Source organism: Molossus molossus, unplaced genomic scaffold, assembly GCF_014108415.1.
Source record: "Molossus molossus isolate mMolMol1 unplaced genomic scaffold, mMolMol1.p scaffold_m16_p_12, whole genome shotgun sequence".
In the NCBI taxonomy this organism is placed as follows: domain Eukaryota; kingdom Metazoa; phylum Chordata; class Mammalia; order Chiroptera; family Molossidae; genus Molossus; species Molossus molossus.
This window is the reverse complement of record NW_023425347.1, coordinates 14,026,068-14,048,232: the sequence shown is the minus strand read 5'-3', so window position 1 is coordinate 14,048,232 and position 22,165 is coordinate 14,026,068. Positions and strand designations below refer to the sequence as shown.

The 22,165-nt window shown below is 37.2% G+C and overlaps 1 protein-coding gene across 1 annotated transcript in view; it reads right to left on the bottom strand.

The window, feature by feature from the left end:
- The window catches only part of OFCC1 (orofacial cleft 1 candidate 1), a 345,526-nt gene that overhangs the window by 271,205 nt on the left and 52,156 nt on the right, over positions 1 to 22,165 (bottom strand). The gene's annotated exons all lie outside the window — the stretch shown is intronic.

Below are 22,165 nucleotides of genomic sequence, written 5' to 3'. Positions count from 1 at the left end.
TCAACAGTGCAGACAGCCAAGACAGAGCACTAAAATAGCCATAGTCACTCACCTGGGGGTACAGCAGAGGGAGGGCAGACTGAGCTGGACCTCTGTAGGGACACTTGGTATTTGGAGGGCATTCAGAGTTTTTGCTGAGTGGCAGCCACAAAGGATGGTGGCCACTGTGCTCCTTCCCAGAGGTGTGGGGGAAAGCAGCAGCACCCCCTCCTCAGAGGTTCAGCCTTTCCCAGGTGAGGCAAAGAAATGCAGATTGAGTCTCATTAACAACCAGCATCTATCCCATCCTCTGGAAATCCTCTTATGCCAAACACCAGGGCTACATTCCAAGGCACTGAGTAACTGAGACTACTAGCCTCCAGGAAAAAGCTAGAGGATAACTGAACTTTTCCTGGACTTGCAAATCTACCCAGAAAAGTAAGACTCAACAGTGGTGTTTAACGTGGGCCCACCCAGGCTCATCTGAACCCAGTAAAGGGGGCCACAAACAGCAGAACACCAACACCCACAGGGAAAATTTGGCAGGCTCCAAAACCCACTGTGATAGCCAAAATGGTGAAACAAAGAAACAAATCCCAAATGAAAGAACACGAGAACTCTATCAAAGATGAGATCAATGAAATGCAGCTAAGCAAATTATCAAAGGTAGAGTTCAGAGCCATGATCTTGAGAAAGCTCAACAGCATGAGTAAGGACATCAGCACCATGAGTAAAGATATAGAAACATTGAAAACCAACCAAGTGGAAATGAAGAATGACATAGCAGAAGTAAAGAACACAGTGGAAGGACTAACCAGCAAAGTAGAGGAAGCTGCGGACCGGATCAGTGAATTAGAAGAGAGGGTAGAAAAAATCAACGAATCAGAAAACCAAAAGGAAAAACAATTAAAAAACAGAAAGACAGCTTAAGAGAACTGTGGGACAACTGGAAACATAATAACATTGGCAATATAGGAGTCCCCGAAGAGGAAGAAAATGAGCAAGGGTTAGAGAATATATTTGAAGGAATAGTGACAGAAAACTTCTCTCACTTGGTGAAGGAAGAAGGCATTCAAGTTCAAGAAGCATAGAGAGCCCCAAGTAAGAAGAACCCAAACAGGTCCACAGCAAGACACATAGTAATTAAAATGCCAAAAATTAAAGACAAAGAGAGAATCCTAAAGGCAGCAAGAGATAAGCAACAGCTTACCTACAAAGGAAACCCCATAAGGCTCTCAGCTGACTTCTCAACAGAAACACTACAGGTCAGAAGGGAGAGGCATGAAGTAATCAAGGTCATGAAAAACAAGGACCTGAATCCAAGACTACTCTATCCAGCAAGGCTATCATTCAAAATAGAAGGTCAAATAAAATAGAAGGTCAGCCCTGGCCAGTTTGGCTCAGCGGTTAGAGCGTCGGCCTGCGGTCCGAAGAGACCCGGGTTCGGTTCCCGCTAAGGGCACGTACCTCGGTTGCAGTTTGTCCCCGGCCCTGGTCGGTCGTGCAGGTGGCAACCACTCGATGTGTTCCTTTCACGTCGATGTTTCTCTCTCTCTCTCTCTGCTCCTCTCTCTCTACCTGAACAAAAAATGGAGGAGTGTCCTCGGGTGAGGATAAAAAAAAAAAAAAAAATAGAAGGTCAAATAAAGCTTTCCAGAGAATCACTTTAAATAATGGTGACATATTGTATAAATACACATTCACATTCACACACACACACACACACACCACATTCTAGGTTTTCAATGCCTTTAGTTCACACAAAATGACTTTTACATTTTAGGTGGTTAATAAGTGTTTCTTTAACATTAATTTAACATATATTTCTAAGTCCTCATAACATAAGAGATATAAGAAAAGCCCTTGTCCATAAGACAATTGTGCTTAAGTTTATGACAAAATACATTTGAATAACAGGACAACAAGGTATAGCATTAAATGGTAATTTCTGACTAATAAAGATACTGGATTGTTATTATATTATTTAATAGCTATTATTTTTTATTATTTTAATAGCAGTTATTGGATCTTGCTCTTTAATTGCACATAATAGTTGTCGCAACATTATTTGATAAGATTATCCGTATTTTATTTGAAATGAACATCCTGTGAGCTTATTTGAATCTGAGACTCAATATGTCATATGATTTAGTCTATTTAAATCCATTACCCTCTAACTATAAAACTCAGGTTTGTCCACTATACCATGATGCCTCCCTCAAAAAATAATTACCTGAGCAGGGAACACCTCTGAGAAGCTATTTAAGGTTTTTGACTAAGGAATTGAAATGATCAGAGTTGTACCTTAAACACAAATTCTGGAATGAATTGGAGCAGAAAGAGAACAGAAGCAGGGAGAGTGGCTAAGATTCTGTTAAAGTAGCTTATGCTTGACCCGCATTATCTGTCAGGCACTGAAGGTCTTTAGTAGGGGACGTCTTGTTAATATTTGCGCAACTGTTCGGCAAGGAAACATATTTTTACACTTAAAGGAATATACTTATGCAAAAATAGATTTAATCACCTAGAAAAGCATCCTGAAATGATCTTATATTTATATATCTTTTATAGTTAAGCTTTTTAGGAAAGAGTATCCTTTGAGGTCATTTCAGGTGGTTCTAAACTGCATATGCATGGGGGCTTCAGAACAGAATCTTCCTTTTTCCTCCACACCCTGTCTGCCTTTTCTCATTCTTAAAATTCCTGCTTCCGCACTTCTAACTCCCATCATTCAGCAACCAGTCTTTTAAAATTATGTGTTAATGACAAAAGAGATGATACCTCAAATCATTTAAAATGATATAAGTATCTATGATCATGCACCTGGCTAAAAGAAGAAAGATGACATTTTAGGAAGAAGAAAGAGAAGGCAAGGACTAGGAACATGTCCACAAGGAAAGCTGAAAAGCTACTTTAATGACAAAGTGAAAATACATATGTTCAATTCTTTTTTATTTATTTATTAATTTGTTTTTGTTACAGATGTTTCTCATTTTTCCCCCATTGACACCTTTCTTCCCTCCCCACCCCCATCCCATCCCCAGCTTTGTTGTCTATGTTCATTGGCCATGCATACATGCAAGTTCTGTGGTTTGTTTCTCCCCCCAAACCCCCTCCGCTGAGGCTTGTCAGTCTGTGCCCCACCTCTATGTCTGTGGGTTAACTTTGTTCAGCAGTTTGTTTAGTTCATTCTATTCCACAAATAAGTGAGATCACGTGGTATTTGTCTTTCTCTGCTTTGCTCCAGGTCCCTCCATGCCATCTCAAAGGATAAGAGATCTTTTTCTCTTACAGCTGCGTGATATTTGTCTTTCTCTGCTTTGCTTGTTTTGCTTAGCATAATACTCCCCAGGTCCCTCCATGCTATCTCAAAGGATAAAAGATCTTTCTTTCTTACAGCTGTATAGTATTCCATTGTGTACATGTACCACAGCTTTTTATGCACTCATCTACTGATGGACACTTGGGTTGTTTCCAGATCTTAGCTATTATAAATAGTGCTGCTATGAACACAGGGGTACATATATATTTTTTCTGATTGGTGTTTCAGGTTTCTTAGGGTATATTCCTAGAAGTGGGATCACTGGGTCAAATGGCAGTTCAATTTTTAACTTTTTGAGGTAACACCATATTGTTTTCCACAATGGCTGCATCAGTCTGCATTCCTACCAGCAGTGTACTAGAGTCCCCTTTTCTCCACACCCTCACCAACACTTGTTGTTTGATGGTTTGTTGATGGTGGCCATTCTGACAGGTGTGAGGTGATACCTCATTGTTGTTTTAATTTGCATTTCTCTGCTGGTTAGTGATGTTGAGCATTTCTTCATACGTCTCTTGGCCATTTGAATGTCCTTTTGAAGAGGTACATATGTTTAATTCTTACAAAAAAATATAAAATGGACATTATTGTTTCTGGAAGTATTTGAGGGGTGCTCACCCCTCCCCCACAGAGGCCTTGTGCCCAGGAAGCTGAGAACAACCCCACCTTGAGGCTGAGACCAGTGATCCAGGACTGAACCAATCAACATAATATCAGGTTGGAGCCCAGTGAGGAGTTCGTGGATTAAACACCTAGGTTATGGTGTCCAATCAGGTGGAAGTAGAGGGCATTTGAAACATGAATAAAAAAAAAAAATCACACATGGATTTTAGAAACCTAAAATCATTTATTATTTATTTATTAATCCATTGACAATTTTAGTATCTGTTCACTGTTTGACAATGTACTGAGTGCTAAACACTGTTGGAATAGGATCCTGAGGCAAATAAACAGATTAAAGCTGGCCCTGAGGGGAATTACAAAAGGTTTTACATGGCTCCAATATTGTAATTTCTTTTGACTTAGCTGCAGTGGGTCAATTATTAGAGGGGGTGTCTACTCTAAGAAAATAAATCAGCCCTGGCCAGTTTGGCTCAGCGGTTAGAGCGTTGGCCTGCGGTCTGGAGAGACCCGGCTTCGGTTCCCGCTAAGGGCATGTACCTTGGTTGCAGTTTGTCCCCGGCCCTGGTTGGGTTGTGTGGGTGGCGACCACTTGATGTGTCCCTTTCACATCGATGTTTCTCTCTCTCTCTCTCCCTCCCACTCTATCTGAACAAAATATCAAAAAATGTCCGCAGGTGAGGATTAAATAAATAAATAAATAAATAAATAAATAAATAAATAAATGTTCTATGCAGCCATATGCCACCATTCTGCAGCTCTGGTTTATTTTATTTCTCTTTTCTTTTTTACCTCACCCTAGGTCCCAGATGCCTAATATTAAGCTTTATTCATTTCATAAGAAGGAAATATCTTCCAAAATATGCTACATCTTTTGGAATCCAAAAAAATATTTGACAAACTACCTTTAGTTTCCACTCCTTAATTGGTATATGTCTCCAGGCCACTGAATTAGGTTTTCTTGCAATGGCTGGACTTATGAATGGCCACTCGTTAACTTGTAGCACGGTCTTAATATTTTCCCATCAACCCTCGCATTTCCTTGAATCTTACATACCTGGGCATGTGTAGTAGAATAATCTAAACTGAAAGCAATAAAACAAAATTTTTGTGCAAAATGCACTTCAATGCATTCCTTTGGTTTCAATTCTCTATGTGATAATCCCATTTGATTTTAAACCACAGAATCATAGGAAATAGAATGTCCATATTTGTGAGTTTTTTCCAGGAATAGTTAATTCAACTCAATCAATCATCCTGTTGGGACACTGAGTACATTAACATTTATAACAATAATTCAGATTCTCCCACTTCATTAATCTTCATTTGTTAAAGTGCCAAAAATTTCACCTGATAGAGATTTGAGTTTGTCAGATATTGTACTATTCTGCTATATCACGATATAAATTTGTTTCATCACTTACACAGTTAGTAGTAACTAACTGTGATTAGCTCTGCGGCTTCATGGTGTGGGCTCTATCGCTAGGTCAACCAGGTTCAAATTCTTGTCTGCTCTTATTAGTGGTGACCTTAGGCAAATTCATTAATATCTCAGAGTCTTTGTTTCTTCATCTGTAAACTAGAAGTGGTAATATTTATCTATCTTATAATGTGAACAATATATCAGTAAAGAAATATAAAATAGTTAGGTCATGACACTCATTAAATAATAAATATCCATGTCTAATATAATTACACATAATTATTATCTGTAGCACCACAGAATATTAGACTTTGTGTATGTGTGTATATATATGTGTGTATGTGTGTATATTTACATATATAAGTATATATACAAAAATACATATATACATATATACATATACAAAAGACTATATATAAATATATAAGCAGACTATATATCAGCCAATTTTTATTACTTTACCATTATTTTCCTTTTCACCTAGTGAGATGAGTATAGGGTTATGAATGAATGAATGAATGAATCCTTTACTACTAACCACGATGCTGTCTGAACATCTTATCATGTTAGCCCACTTATCCATTTTGGAATATTCTTGGCTGAGGAACAATTATGTTCAGAGTCTGACAGTGTCTTTTGCTTGAGAAATGACAAACTTGAAAAAACAGATCTTATGGGGCCTTCTTGTGGCTCTACCAATCTTAGATAAAAAAATTTTAAAAAATTAAAAAAACAGAAGGAATTGCCTGGCTTTATAAAATTTGTCTTCACCAAAGCAACAGTTCTTTTCAGAACTTGTTGTCAAGGTCCCAGCCATTCCTCCAGATTAGTTGGTGTGTTTTATTTCTCAGAGCTAATCTTTATCTCATGTTTAAAATGACCCAGATGCTCTAGCACGTATTTGTCTGAATCATTTCATTTATTATTTTGTTTTAATATAAACTTCACATCAATCTATAAGATGAACACTATTATTAACTCTATTTTATAGATTAAAAACAAAAAACTGAGGCATAGAGAAGATATCTTACCTAAAGGTCACACAACAGGAGACAGTAGAGCTAAAATTCAAGCTCCAGCCCATCTGGCCCAGAGCTGTGCCATTGCCTACGTGGCTCCGCCTTCCTGCTCCACACCACAGCCACGCGCCACCCTAACAACTCCCGCTAAGGGACAGTGGGGTGAGTCCAGAACCTAGGCTGTAACTATGAAAACAGCGCAATAGTGACTCATTTATATGTAGCATTTTAAATTATTCAAAAACACCTTCAGATACTTTTAAGTTTGTTTCACATTACGAAGAAAGGCAAGTCTCATTCTTATCATTTGACAGAACCCTGAGTTACAGAAAGGTCAAACAACTTGCTTAAGATCACACAAGTGAAGAAATGTTCATCATCACTAATAAGAAATGTTCATCATCACTAATCATCAGAGAGATGCAAATCAAAACAACAATGAGGTATCACCTCACACCGGTCAGAATGGCCGCCATCAACAAATCATCAAACAACAAGTGTTGGCGAGGGTGTGGAGAAAAGGGGACTCTAGTACACTGTTGGTGGGAATGCAGACTGGTGCAGCCTCTATGGAAAACAATATGGTGTCACCTCAAAAAATTAAAAATTGAACTCCCATTTGACCCAGTGATCCCACTTCTAGGAATATACCCTAAGAAGCCTGAAACACCAATCAGAAAGAATATATGTACCCCCATCTTTGTAGCAGCACTATTTACAATCGCTAAGATCTGGAAACAGCCCAAGTGCCCATCAGTAGACGAATGGATTAAAAAGCTGTGGTACATATACACAATGGAGTACTACGCAGCGGTAAGAAAGAAAGATCTCTTGTCCTTTGAGACTACATGGAGGGACCTGGAAAGTATCATCCTGAGTGAAACAAGCCAAGCAGAGAAAGACAAATTTCATATGATCTCACTGATTTCTGGAATATAATGAACATAACAGTTTGAGGACAATCCCCTAAGGAGTGGGGAGCTGAGAGAGGGATGAACAACAGAATTTATATGCATATAGGCATGAACAGTGGACATGGACAACAATCGGGGGAAGGGGCGGGGAGGGAAGGGGGAGGGGGGAACCACTGGGGGAAAAAAGGAGAATCATTTGTAACAAAAATTAATCAATAAAAAAAAAAAAAAAAAGATCACACAAGTGGAACATGAGGTAGCAATTTCCCAGGTCAAGTACATTATTTTTTAACTTGGTAATTTTTTTCTTATGTTTTTATCACATGGCAGAGAGCCCATGTATCTGACTTATAGTTTTGAAAACAATAGGCTAAGTACCTTCAATTGTTTTACCTAAAGATACTTTGCTTTCTTATCTTCCTGATTAACTCATAGCTGTCTTCGGTCTAGACTACTCAGGCAGCCTCCAGAGAGAGGCAGTCCCTTCCAGACACCAAGCCTGGGATGCCTCATCTGTCTTTGCCTCAGGAGGTACACTGAAGATGGACAGAGATGAAGATAGGCAACAATAATAGCCAAGAAAACAGACCACACCAGAAATACTGTTCACAATGCCTCTATGTACTCATAAAAATTTTAACTCATTACTAAAATCACCAGGTCAATAATTAATGTGCTCTGATTATTCCATTTGTTTCCTAAGTGTATCAAGATATAAAAGAAAGCTAAACTTAAAGAACTGTGGAAAGTACCTTACCTCGTCAAGTCAGCTGCTACAATGATATTGCTGACATATCCTTGACTTTTCTCTCAGCTCTTTTAATTCCCTGCACTTTCTTTATGTATGCTGCCTCCAGGTGTTGATCTGACCTGGACTGTCCAAACCCTCTGGCGAGCACTAAACTCAGCAAAACTTCCTCCTGCTGCCTGAACTACATTCATGTTAGACTATAGATTTCTTCCTACTCGTACCCAACCTTCACTGTCTTGCTCAGCTGAAAAAAAAATCTCCAACCACTTTTGTCTGATACTTCCACAATGGAAACGGAAAGTAGAAATAGAAAAATTATTATGTTCCTAACATCTTCTGTTCCTCAACACTGCCTCCCTAAATGTGTTTCCAGTCTTAAATGATTTCCATCCAACCACAAAAAAGTATCTTTAATAAATAATAAATGAGCCAACCCCACAGGCTTTATATGTCACAACCAGTTCTTGGTTTAGTGTGTCATAACACTGTTTGAACTCACACCCTTTTCTTTTTACTTTTTGTGAGCTTCTATTGTACACCAAACACTTTACTAGATGCTGAAATAATAGGTAGAAAAGGCAAAGTTCCCCTTTAAAAGCGTATCATTTTGGGGAGTCCAATCCATAAGCAAAGAGATAATTAATTGCTAGAGTGGAGATTCTGAAAGCTTAGTTTTGAGCTGAAGGTAAAGGCCTCTTCAGTTTTACTAGGAAGAGTTCAACAAGCCAGAGGTTACGGAATAGGGAAACAACATGTCAGTGGCAAGGAGGCTGATTCCAGAACTGTAAAAGATTTCATCATTGTCAGTGTACAAAGGGCAAAAGGCAGAAAAGGAGGAGGTCACGTTGGAAAGGTTGACAAGGATCAAAGAACAAAGGTCTTGCATATTTCTCAATGTAATTTTGAGGTTTACCTTTCATTCTTTCAAAACTATTGACTGTCTCTTATGTGCTGGGTAATACAGCTGGGCAGGAAAGAAATTACAGGTTTTAAACAGGAGGGCACTCTGATCAGATTGTCATTTTAGGAAGAATTCCTGGCAGCAGTGTGAAGGACTATCACACTGCAGAGAGATGGGCAGAGGTATAGTCACATCACAGGTGGCAGGGGTTATAACTTAGGGATGAGACAAAGGGGCTGGAGAGGAGGAGCCAGATTAGAGAAGCACATGGAAGGTAAATGGATAAAATGGGGTAGTATATTTGATTAAGGAGAATATAGGAATTGAGGATGACTTTTGGGTTTCTAGTCTGGATAACCACATAGAGGATGATGTAATTTTCAATGAGCTAAAGAATTCAAGAACAGGAGGTTTGAGATGGGGGAGGGAGAAACAGGGGAATCCAATAGTCTATCTTGAAGGCAGTTGAACACACAGCTCAGGAGAGCAGGAAAGAGATTTGGTTGGAGATATAGACTGAGTCTTCAGTTAAAAGTTGCAGCTGTTCAAAACATGGGTGAGATGACCCACCATGTATAAAGCATGAGAAGAATCTGGGTAAGGAAAGAGCTCCAGGGGAAGTAACGTTTTAAAGATACACTGAAAAGAACTTAAAGGTGTAAAAGAGGCCATAAAACCAAGCAATACAAGAGTTTTAGGAAAGTAAATGTTTCTAATATTTTTAATGCAGTAGGTCAAATAAAATATAAATTGAAAAGTGATTGATTTGACAACTGTAGGTCACAGAAACAGGAATAGTCTTGGTGGTGGCTGTATTAGAAACTAAATACTAGTGGGTTGGGAAAAGTCAGAGGGAAATAAATGGAGAAACCATGGGGATAGTAGTATTCTTATAGACTTGGGGTTAGGATATTCAAGGCCAGAAAAAAAGAAGATGTATAGTCAAGAAACAGTTGTCATTGTGTTAGTTTGTTATTAAACTGAGCATGAGTCAAAATAATAGTTTGGTAAAGAGAAGATCAAAGGAAAAAGAGAATCTGAAGATACAACCAAGAAAGACTTTTGCTTCTACTTAAGCCATAAAAAGTCTCCAGAGAATGTCTTCCCACCCTAAAAATAAAACAAACTTGGATAATCTACAAAATCATAGATTTAAAAAAAAAAATTTTTTTTTCCTTTATTGATTTTAGAGCAGTGGTTCTCAAGCTGTGGGTCACGATCCCTTTGGGGGTCGAAAGACCCTTTCATAGGGGTCGCCTAAGATTTATCGGAAAACATATATTTCTGATGGCAATTCATAACAGTAGCAAAATTACAGTTATGAAGTAGCAACAAACATAATTTTATGGTTGGGGATCACCACAACATGAGAAACTGTATTAAAGGGTAGCAGCATTACGAAGGTTGAGAACCACTGTTTTAGAGAGAGAGGAAGGGAGAAGGAGAGAGAAATAGATACATCGATGAGAGAGAACATCAACTGGCTGCCTCCTGCATGCCCCCCACTGGGAATTTGGCCCTCAACCCGTACATGTGTCCTGACCGGGAATCAAACCAGCAACTTCCTGGTGCATGTTCAACCACTGAGCCACACTGGCCAGACCAAAATTATACATTTTTAAAGCCTATTTGAGAGCTGATTGCACAAATAAACATAATCAAATAATATCCAGAAAATGATGATTCTTTCCTAGGAGAAAGCAGATCCATGGCCATTTCTATCTTTGGCAGAGCAGTGGGAGGACACAGAAGCTGCCATGAACATGGGTAAGAAAGACAACTAGTTCCCTAATTTTCTAGACCAGGAGTGGGCTGGCATAATGATATCGAAGCACTTGGAGCCTCCCACGAAAAGGGGAGGGATGGGAAGAGAAGGAAAGGGAAAGCATCTGCATCCAACCATGAAGGATTTCCCGGTGGCCTTCACTGAGTAATCACAAGGAATATTAGAAATGGGACACGAAAGTTGAGAATGACAGCCTATGCCCAAAACATAAGGCACAAGACAAACCGAATACTGATGGCAGAGCAGGAGAGAGAAAAGCCACACGCTATTCTGGATCATAGATTGAGTGGTCAGGGAAAAAGGGAAAAATGCTAGGAGAGACCACTTCCCACACACTGCAAATTACAGAGGCTGTTGAAAGATGAGGGTGGAAAAATTGTTGCAACCTTCCAGGCACTCAGGTCACAGGCCCCATTTAAGGGAAGTCTCTAATCTCCTTATCAGATAATTTGATGCCTGTGGTGAGCTGAATCTACCTAATGCAACAACAAAACTCAGAAGCACCTGACTGAGCATTCTACTGAGAGTCAACTACAACCCCAGTAACATAAGAGAGAAAGGACATGCATTTTCTTGACATAAGGATTATTTAAGTCTACTGTTCTTCTTCACAGAATTCCAGCATTTAATTTGAAAAACTACAAATGCACAGAAGCAAGAAAATATGACCTATTATCAAGAGAGGAAGCTGTCAATGGAATCAGACTCAGAGATGGACAAGATATTGAAATTATCAGATGGGGATTTAAAACAACCATAAAAGTTAAAGGGTCCATTGAAACAGATAAACAACCTTCCTGAGCAGATTATGAAAACTACAAAGAAGAGTAAAAAAGACATTCTAAAAACAGAAGAACATCAATTATAAACTATTTCAATAGACTTAATAGACTGGATGGAGCTGAGGCGGGAAATCAGTAAAACTGAAGACAGGTTACTATAAATGAAAACTGAAATACAAAGAGAAAAAATGTACAATAAATAAATAAAATCAGCATTCAAGATCTGTGAAACAATTTCAAATGGTCTAACATACATAGAGTCCCAGTAGGACAACAGCAAAAGAATGGGACAGAAGAAATATTTGAAGGTATAATAGTTAAGAATTTTGCATAATTAATGATGACAAAAACTACAGACCTAAGAAATTCAGCAAACATCATACAGTAATTACACACACACACACATACACACTAAAGTGCATCAAAGTCAAAATGATGAAAACCAGATAAAGAGAAAGATCATGAAAGTACCCAGAAAAATAGACATATAGTTGACTCTTGATATTTGTGGTAGTTGTGTTCAGTAAAGTCACTGCAAACACTCAAGGAGTGAATACTGAGCTCTTGTTCCTGTGGGATATATCAGGTTAGGTTCCTCAAAGCCTCTGGTCACATTTTCATCAACTTAAACACTATTTGTTCTATACAAATTCATTGCTAACATCCTATAAAAAAAAAAAAAAAAAAGCTAACATACACATTGAAAACCTGCTCTTCCATGTGACCTTTTCCTCTATAACACTTGGCTGATCTTTCTAAAATTTGTCCATAGCCTCCTCATCTGCAGAACCTGCTCTGCTTGCATGTGTAACATTTTCTTATGTTCCACCATTTAAACCATAAGAGTTAGCACTAACCAAGAAAGGGTTAACATTTTCCTTAACCTAGCAAACTTCACAAATTTCTTTAATCTCACAACAATACTGCCCATTATGCTTTTTTCCATCAGTCATTATCTTATGACTCCACAAAGTGAGCTGGGTTTTCAATTTTTTCATAGCTTCATCCAGCAGCATAGAGGTTACTTTAGTACTTTCTGGAGAAGACTTATATAGTGTATATAAATTTTCTCTTCCTTTTTCTGGATTGACTGTACTGTTGATTTATTAGTAATTGAACTCACAGATGTTGTCACTGTAACTCATTCCTGACTAAAGCTCAGCTAACATACATTATTTCCTCCATAAGGCACATCAGCCCTCTTATGCTCAGAAACACCAGATGGACTTAAGTACACTTAGGGGCCATTTGAAACAGTGAATTATCAATGAAAAAAACTTTTTAAAAAGTCAAAGAACACAACACTAAATATACCACAAAAAAGAATGATTGTTTACAATATGAGAGCTGAAACAAGAAGATAAGGTGTTACCCTGTCTGACCACTGCTGGGAATCTGCACATCAGGGGACTCAAATGTATTGCCATTCTGCATATGTCCAGAAATTATAACAAAAGTGCCACCTTTATTCATTTGGGAGTTACAAATAAATTTTAGCAAGTATATGAATTTGCAAATACAGAAGCTGTGAATAATAATAATCAACTGATTTCATATAAGGAAACAGTAAGAATTACAGTCCTCTTTACAAATGAGACAATAGAAGCCATAAAACTATAAAATATCATATTTAAAATGCTGCAAAAAACTATTAGTCTAAAATTCTATATTCAACAAAAATATCCTTCAAAATGAAGATATTTCAACCAAATAAAAACTGAAAGAATTAATCTACAGCATCCCTAGACTATAAAAAATACTAAATGAAGTTCTTTAGTCTGAATAGAAAGAATATCAGATGAAAATGCACTTTTGCAAGATAAAAAATCAATAACATAGATAAAATGGATACCAAAAAGACCCACCTAATCCACCACAAAACAACCCCCAAAAAGGGCAAAAAAAAAAAAGAAAAAGAAACAAAGCACAGATAAGACAAATAGAAATTAAAACAACAAAATGATATACTTAAACCCATACATATTAGTGATTTTATTAAATGTAAATGGTCTAAATATCTATAGAAAGGCAGAGATTGACAGACTAAATACAAAACCAAGACCAAACTATATGCTGTTAACAAGAAATATACCTTTAACATAAAATATTGAACATAAAGGAATAAAAAATATAAACCATGAGAACACTAAACATGAGGAGGAATCAGATGGGGCTATTGTAACATTAGACAAAGTAGACCTCAAGATTCAGAATATGACCAGAGATAAAGAAGGTCATTTCATAAAGATTAAAGGGAAAAAATAATAATCTTCAAGGTGTATGCATGTAATAATAAAGCTTCCAAATACAGCTTCCAAGGTACAGTTTACAAAACTAAAGGGAGAAATAGACAAATCCACAGTCATACTTGCTTGGGGAGTTTAAGACCTTTGAATAATTCATAAAAAAAGACAAAAAACAAAAACAAAAAACAATAAAAATGTAGAAAATTTTAACAGAGCTACAAAACAACTTGACCTATTTGCCATTTATAGAACACTACACTCAAACCATATAGTCTACTCAAGTGCACATGGAACTTCAGTAAGATAGGTCACATGCTGAGCCTTAAAACAAGGTACAAAAAATTTCAAAGGATTAACATAATAGAGTATTTTCTCTGATCACAAGATGGCTAGAAAAGTTGCCCAAATATTTGGAAATTAAACATCATGCTTTTAAAGAACCCATAGGTCAAAGAAGACCATAAAAAGTATGTTGAACTAAATGATAAAGTATAAATGTCCACATTCATGGAATAGAGCAAAGAAGTATTTAGAAGAAAGTTCATAGCTTTTAAAGTCTACATTGTGGAGGAGAGGTATAAAATAAAATTGCTGATGTATGCTTTCACTTTAAACCTTTAAAACATTTAAAAACCAAGTCCAAATTAAGCAAATATAGATATAATAAAGAGCCTGAATCCTTTTTTCGACGTTTGACTGTTGATAGCTTTCAAGCCCCACCCTCTCTTCTTCCCTACATGTAGACAGTAAGAAAGCCCAGGCACTCCTGCCCTTGCTGCTCGTAGGAATTAAACCATGAAAGCACCCGCTGCATGTGGGAACTCTGCCCTAGTCCCACCACCTAACCACAATAAAGCCAAGCAGCCTTATCTCCCAGCTCTCTCACCCATTTTTTGTACCCACGTGTGAGCCTGTCTTGCTGTCCCCAGAAAGCCTCATTATGTGAGTAAAAAAATCTTTTTATACCCCATTGGTGTATGTGGCACCATCAATCTCAGTATATGGGATACATTTAGGGTGGGAGTGGGGTCCATTTCACATCTGTAGGATGATTCAAAAGACAATAATGAAGATAGTGGAGAAATCAATTAAATCTAATAACAAATAATACACATAACCAAAAATAGTAATTCTTGAAAAGATTATGAAGATAAGGAAAATAGAATAGAATGGTTTAGAATGGTACATGGGGAATTTGGAGAGTAGGGAGAGAACTATAACCCAGAAGAAGGCAGGATGAATTCATTTTAGGATCAGGTACACTTCTTCCACCGATGTGTCTTTGTTTTGCCTTTTTCTGTATAAATATTTTATATTATAATATACACTTTGAGTCAAAATAATTTTAAGCAAATTATTCCATGCTTCATACATGTAAATCAAATTATTTAAGTCCACGGCTCTTAAGTCAAGCTCCTTCTGAACAATGACCACCGTCCCACCACTACTTATTTAAAGGACCATTTCAGAATCACCTATAACGATAGTCAAACTACACTCCCTTGCTATTTTTATACTGATCACTCTGACGCCTTCTACACCGACAAGACCTTCTCCCTGAGTGACCTTTTATTACCAGTGCAAGAAAGCCTGTTCCTTCAGGATGACTACATAGAAAGAAAAGTTGGAGAATCATTGCTCAGCAGAATTATAGGAAAAGCATTCCTCTGAGTATCATTTGAGCACAATTTGCATCAGAATCACCTAGAGGACTTATTTAAATATATATTCCTTGCCACATTCTAAACCCAACAAACCAGAACCTGCACTTTAAACAAGCACCTCAGATGGTTTCAATGCTCACACAAATTTTAGAAATACTGGTGTAAAGTACAATGCACAAAGAATAAAATCCTCACCGAATCATGAATTGTGGGTTACTTGCTATCATCAATAATAACCGTTGTGTTTAAATATAAGGTAGCATCATTAAAATTCTACAACTATAAAAGGACCTTCAAGATGATCAGACGCAGCCCTCTAATTGTGCAAACGTGAAAAACAATTTCCAGATTGCTGGAGTGTTTTGCCCAAGTAATACAGAGCTAGTTTAAACCTTGGGGGTCAGACCTCCTAACCACTACAGTAGGATCTTCACACTATAACTCATATCTTCTTTTCAAAACATAAAATCTTGATTCCCACCAAGTACAATTGGGATATTTCATTCATGATCTTATGCTGCCACAAATAATGGAATTAAAGCTGAATAAATAAAAACAGAATTAACTAAAGAACTGAAAAGTAAGCCTCTCCATGCAATTATAGGCACAGCCAAGCACTGCTGAAAATCATGGTCTGTCAGAAGAGAGCTTTTGAGATCTAAAAGGGAAGATATCAATTCTCTTTCCTTCTGAACTTCTGTAAAGGTAACCCTCTGTATTAATATTCCAAAACATTACTTAATAGAGCACATACCGAGTTTTAACCCATGGGCTGCCCTGTTGTTATTTTCATTTTCAGTATTTTCACCAAAGGAATGTATGAGAGATGCTATTAAGAGTCATTTGCTCTGCCTGGGGGCTAATTACTCTATTTGGTTCATTTTTGAAAATACTACGTTACATCCAAAGGCAAAAAAAAATTGATGTAGGCTTGTTTTAAGTTTGCTTATGTAATTTTATACAGATTAAATTAATCAGAAAATATTCTAGCTAAAATGGATCTGTTGGTTTCTAAATCTACAGTAGAAAATTGCTTTTTAAAAACAATTTAAATGGCATACTGTTTAAATATGTTTCAGTCGGTTCTTTCACATGTGAGACTTGGGTTTTAATGACCCTAAAGGAAAGCCAGGAAGAATGAACGAATCCACAGACACAAAGATCGGAAAGAGTATGTGTGCGCCATCTCCTACGACAAAATGCTCTGGAATCTGCCTCAAAGAATGGAAGGAAAGAAACTCTGAGGAGTCCAGAATAAAGGGGCATCTGGAAATTCTGGGTGAAAAATGAGGAGAGAATAAAAAGCTCTCAGCTTCAGTTTCTTCATGGGAAATACAGGGATCATCCCACCTGTCTCCCATGGTTTTGTGCAAAAAACTAAACAAACAAATAAATGAGGCAATGAAAACTTCTGACACAATGCCTAGCATATAGTAGGTGCCCAGTGAATTTGAGACATATACATGTATAATTCTATCTGGTATATATTCCACCTATCAATCATCTATATCTATCTATCATCTATCAATCTATTTACCTATTTATGTATCTATCCACCTAGCCATCATATATAATCACATTAGTGGGAAATTACTATGGTTCTCCAGAGTTTGGGAAGATGAGACAACCATGGTACAACATGTTTCCTTTCTTGTTAGGAATGGCTGATAGTTACATGACTGAGTTTGCAGGTGCCATGAGAAATTGTTCATGACATCATTTCTTCATTTCCAGAAAGCAGAAATAGAGTGGTTAGAACAGTGGTTCATAACTTCTTTTTTTAAATCTTTATTGTAGAAAGTATTACAGATGTCTCCTCTTTGTTCCCCCACTGACTCCCTCCACCCTGCTCCCGTCCCTCCCCCAGGCCTTCACCACACTATTGTCTGTGTCTATTGGTATTACATATATGCATTTTGGGGTCAATCTCTTCCCCACCGCCACCCCCTTCCCTTTGAGATCTGTCAGTCTATTCTATGCTTCCATGTCTCTGGATCTATTTTGTTTGCCAGTTTATTCTGTACATTATATTCTTCACACATATTTGAGCTTTTTAAAATGCTGATTCAAGGTCCTACTCCCTCACTGCCCCCAGAAAGTCTGATTTAATTAATTCCTGTGTGATTCTAATGTTCTGCCAGAGGTGAGGACTGGTGAGCTAGATGGTCTTAGCTGACAGACATTCAAAAATAAGCTATTGTGTGGCAAATGGATTAAAGTATTTCTTCTTATTTTTAATTATGGATAATGTCAAAATACATAAAAGTAGTAGAGCCCTGGCTAGGTGGCTCAGTTGGTTGGAGTATAATCCTGCATACCAAAAGGTTGCAGGTTTGATTCCCAGTAAGGACATATAACCAGGTTGTGTATTCAGTCCCTCGGTGGGATGAGTAATGGGAGGCAACCCACCGATGTTTCCTTCTCTCTCACATCAGTGTTTCTCTCTCTAAAAAAAAATCAATTAAAAAAAAACATATCCACAGATGAAGATTAAAAAAATAAATAAAAGTAGTAGAGAGAATTATATCACATACCCATTATCTAGATTTAATAAATGATTACATTTAGACACATTTGCTAATATATATGTATATACATATATATAAATATTTCACTTCTTTACATGTACACTAAACATTTTCAAAGACATTTTGTCATTTCACTGTTAAATATTTCAGAATATGTCTCTTAAAAAGGAGGCACTTTCTTCATAACCATATTATTATAATACATTTCAAAATTAGCACTGGGTTTTTAAAAATACTTCATTTTTATAGCAGTTTTCTTTTTGCAGCAAAATTGAGCAGAAAATAAAAAGATGTTCAGCCCTGGCCGGTTTGGCTAAGGGGTTAGAGCGTCGGCCTGTGGACCAGAGAGTCCCGGGTTCGGTTCCCGCTAGGGACACGTACCAAAAAAAAAAAAAAAAAGATTTCCTATATTGCTCCTGTCCCAACTCATTCACAGAATCCCCATCTATCAAAATCCCAACACCAGAGTGATATATTTGTCAAAATTTATAAACCTACATTGACATACCATTATCACCCAAAGTTCATACTTTACATTATGGTCCACACTAGGTGCTATACATTCTATGGGCTTAGACAGATGTATAATATGTGTCCACCATTCTAGTATCATACAGAACCGTTTCACTGCCCTAAAAGTTCTCTGTGCTCTGCCTATTTCCCCCTCCCTCCAACCAACCCTGCATCTTTTTACTGCCTCCCTACTTTGCCTTTTCCGGATTGTCATATAGTTGAGGTCACTATGTTGTCTTTTCAGACTGGCTTCTTTTTCTCAGTAATATTAATTCAAGGTTCTTCCATGTCTTTTCATGGCTTAATAGCTCATTTATTTTTATTGCTAAAAAACATTTTATTATCTGTATTTAACCTAGTTTATTTATCCATTCAACTATTGAACGACATCTTGATTGCCTCAAAGTTTGGGCAATAATGAATAAAGCTGCTATACACATTAGTATGCAGGTTTTTATGTAAACATAAATTTTTAATACATTTGGGTAAATATCAAGGACAGTGATCACAGAATAATATGGTAAAAGTATTTCTGTTTTGCAAGAAACTGCCCAATTGTCTTCCTAAATGGCTGTTATCTGTCTGCATTTCCCTCAACAGATGAGAGGTCCCATTGCTCTCTCACCTCCCCAGCATTTGAGGTCATCAGTATTTTGAATTAGAGCCAATCTAATAGGTGGTAGTAGTATCTCATTGTTTTAATTTACATTTCCCTAATGACATATGACAGAGTATCTTTTAATATGCCTATCATGTCCATTGTCTTGTTAAGTTTAATAGTTCTTTATATATTATGGTTACAGTTATTTATCAAATATGTCTTTTGAAAATATTTTCTCCTAGTCAGTTACTATTTTCTTTATTCTATTGGCCTTGTCTTTCATAACTTTTTAATTTTAATAAAGTTTATATCATCTTGGATTGTGCATTTGGTATAGTATCTAAAGAGTTATTGCTGTACTGAAGATTGTCTAGATTTCCTCCTGTATTATCTTTAAGTGGTTTTATAGTTTTGCATTTTACGTATAGTCTAGGATCCATTTTGAGTTAATTTTTGTAAAAGATGTCGTCTGTGTCTGGAGCCCTTTCTTTCACCCTGCAGTATGCAGATGTCCATTTGCTCAGCACCATTTGTTGAAAAAGAGTGTCTTTTTCCCACAAAATTTATTTTGCTTCTTTGTTCAAAACTGAATTGACTGTATTTGTAAATTTATTTCTGGGCTCTTCATTCTGTTACATTGATCTATTTATCTGTTCTTTCGCCAGTACCACACTACCTTGATTACTGTAGCAGCACTAATTTCTAAATATCTTCTAACACCTTGTTCATATTCAAATTTCTTTAATTGTCCCCAAAAAAATCCTTTGGAAAAATGTTGCTTTTACTTTAAATATTTTTTTTCAATTACAGTAGACATACAATACAGTTTCAGTATACAATTCAGTGATTAGACATTATGTCACTTACTAAGTGATTATCCCGATAAAACACATACCCATCTGACACCATACATAGTTATTACAATATTATTGAGTGTGTTCTGCTGTACTTTACATCCTCATGACTATTCTGTACCTACAGTTTGTATTTCTTAACCCCTTTACTTTTTTCATCAATTACCCCAACGCCCCTCCCATTTGGCAATGGTCAAAATATTCTGTATCTATGAGTCTGTTTCTGTTCTGCTTGTCTATTTTGTTTCTTAAATACTTCATAAAAGTAAAATCACATGGTATTTTTCTTCCTCTGTCTGACTTATTTCATTCAGTACAATACCCTCTAGGTTCATCCATGTTGTTGCAGATGACAAGATTTCATTCATTTTCATGGCTGAGTCACATTCCATTGTATATATGTACAATTTCTTCTTTGTCCATTTATCTTTTGATGGACACAGGTTGCTTTCCATATCTTGGCTATTGTAAATAATGATGCAGTGAACATGTGGATGTACATGTCTTTTCAATTTAGTGTTTTGGGTTTCTTCAGATAAATACCCAGAAGAGCAATTGCTGGGTCCTTCTTTGTCTTTTGTTAAGTAGCCTTTGTTTTAAAGTCTATTTTGACTGGCATAAGAAGTGCTACCCCAGCTTTTCGTTTGTTTCCATTTTTATGAAATGTGTCTTTCTATGCCTTTAATTTCAGTCTGTGTGTGTCTTTCAATCTGAAGTGAGTCCTTGCAGACAGCACATGTAAGGGCTCGTCTGGTTATTCATTCAGCCTCCATGTGTCTTCTGATTGAAGCATTTAATCTATTTGCATTTAAAGCAATTGTTGATAGATATGTATTTATTGTCATCTTATTATTTATATATTTTTCTTTTTTCTTCCTTCCTCCTTCATTCCTCTTCATTCCTCCTTCCTCCTCCTTCCTGATTCTTCTTTTTCCTTCCTCTTCCTTCTCTTTCTCCTCTTTCTTCTTCTAGAAGGCCCTTTGACATTACTTGTAAAACTGGTTTGGTGATGATGAACTTCTCTAGGTTTTTCTTGTCTGAAAAGCTCTTTATCTGTCTTTCTATTCTAAATGACAGCTTTGATGGATAGAGTAATCTTGGTTTTAGGTCCTTGCTTTCTATCACTTTCAGTATTTCTTGCCAATCCCTTCTGGCCTGCAAAGTTTCTGATGAAAAATCAGCTGACAGTCTTATGGGAGCTCCCTTGTTTTACTTTTGCTTCTTTAAAAATTTTCTCTGTCTTTAACCTTTGGCATTTTAATTATGATGTATCTTGGTGTGGGCCTCTTTGGGTTTATCTTGTTTGGGACTCTCTGTTCTTCCTGTACTTGTATGTATATTTCCTTCATCAGGTTAAGGAAGTTTTCCATCATTATTTTTTCACATAGGCTTTCAAGTCCTTGGGTTCTCTCTTTTCCTTCTGGCACCCCCATGGTGCAAATATTAGTGTGCTTGAAGTTGTCCCAGAGGCAGCTTATACTATCCTCATTTCCCTGGATTCTTTTTTCTTGTTGCTGTTCTGATTGGGTGTTTTCTGCATTCTTGTCTTCTAAAGCTCTGATTTGATCTTCTGCTTCATCTATCTACTCCACTGTTCACTCCCTATAAAGCATTCTTCATTTCTGACTGGTTCTTTTTTATGTTTTCTATTTATATTTTTGTTTTCCATCTCTTTGTTGAAGTTCTCAGTACGTTCCCCTACTCGTCCTCTAGGTTCACTGAGCATCCTTGTAACCAGTGTTTTGAACTCTGCATCTAGTAGATTGCTTGTCTCCATTTTGTTTAGTTCTTTTTCTGGAGTTTTGGTGTTATTTTATTTGAAACATGTTTCTTTGTCTCCTCATTTTGGCTGCCTCCCTGTGTTTGTATCTGTGTATTAGGCAGAGCTGCTACAGCTCCAGGTCTTGGTAGCACGGCCTTATGTAGTAGGTGTCCTGTAAGGTCCAGTGGCAGAGCCTCCTCAATCACCTGAACTGGGCCCTCGAGGTGCACCCCACATGGGAGTGTGCACCCTCCTGTTTTAGTTGAGACTTGATTGCTGTTGACACCTCGATGGGAAGAATTTACCCCCAGGCTGAATGTCTGTGAGTACTGGCTGTGATCACCATGGAGGATCAGCTGTACAAGAACCAACCCCACAGAGCAAAACTTACTTAAGCAGGGATCTGGTGCCCACTAAGTCCACCCCTTAAGTGTGTTGTTGTGGAGGTGGTTGGCTGGTGCTTCAATATAGTCTGAAGATGTCCACCAGGTACACTGGCTCT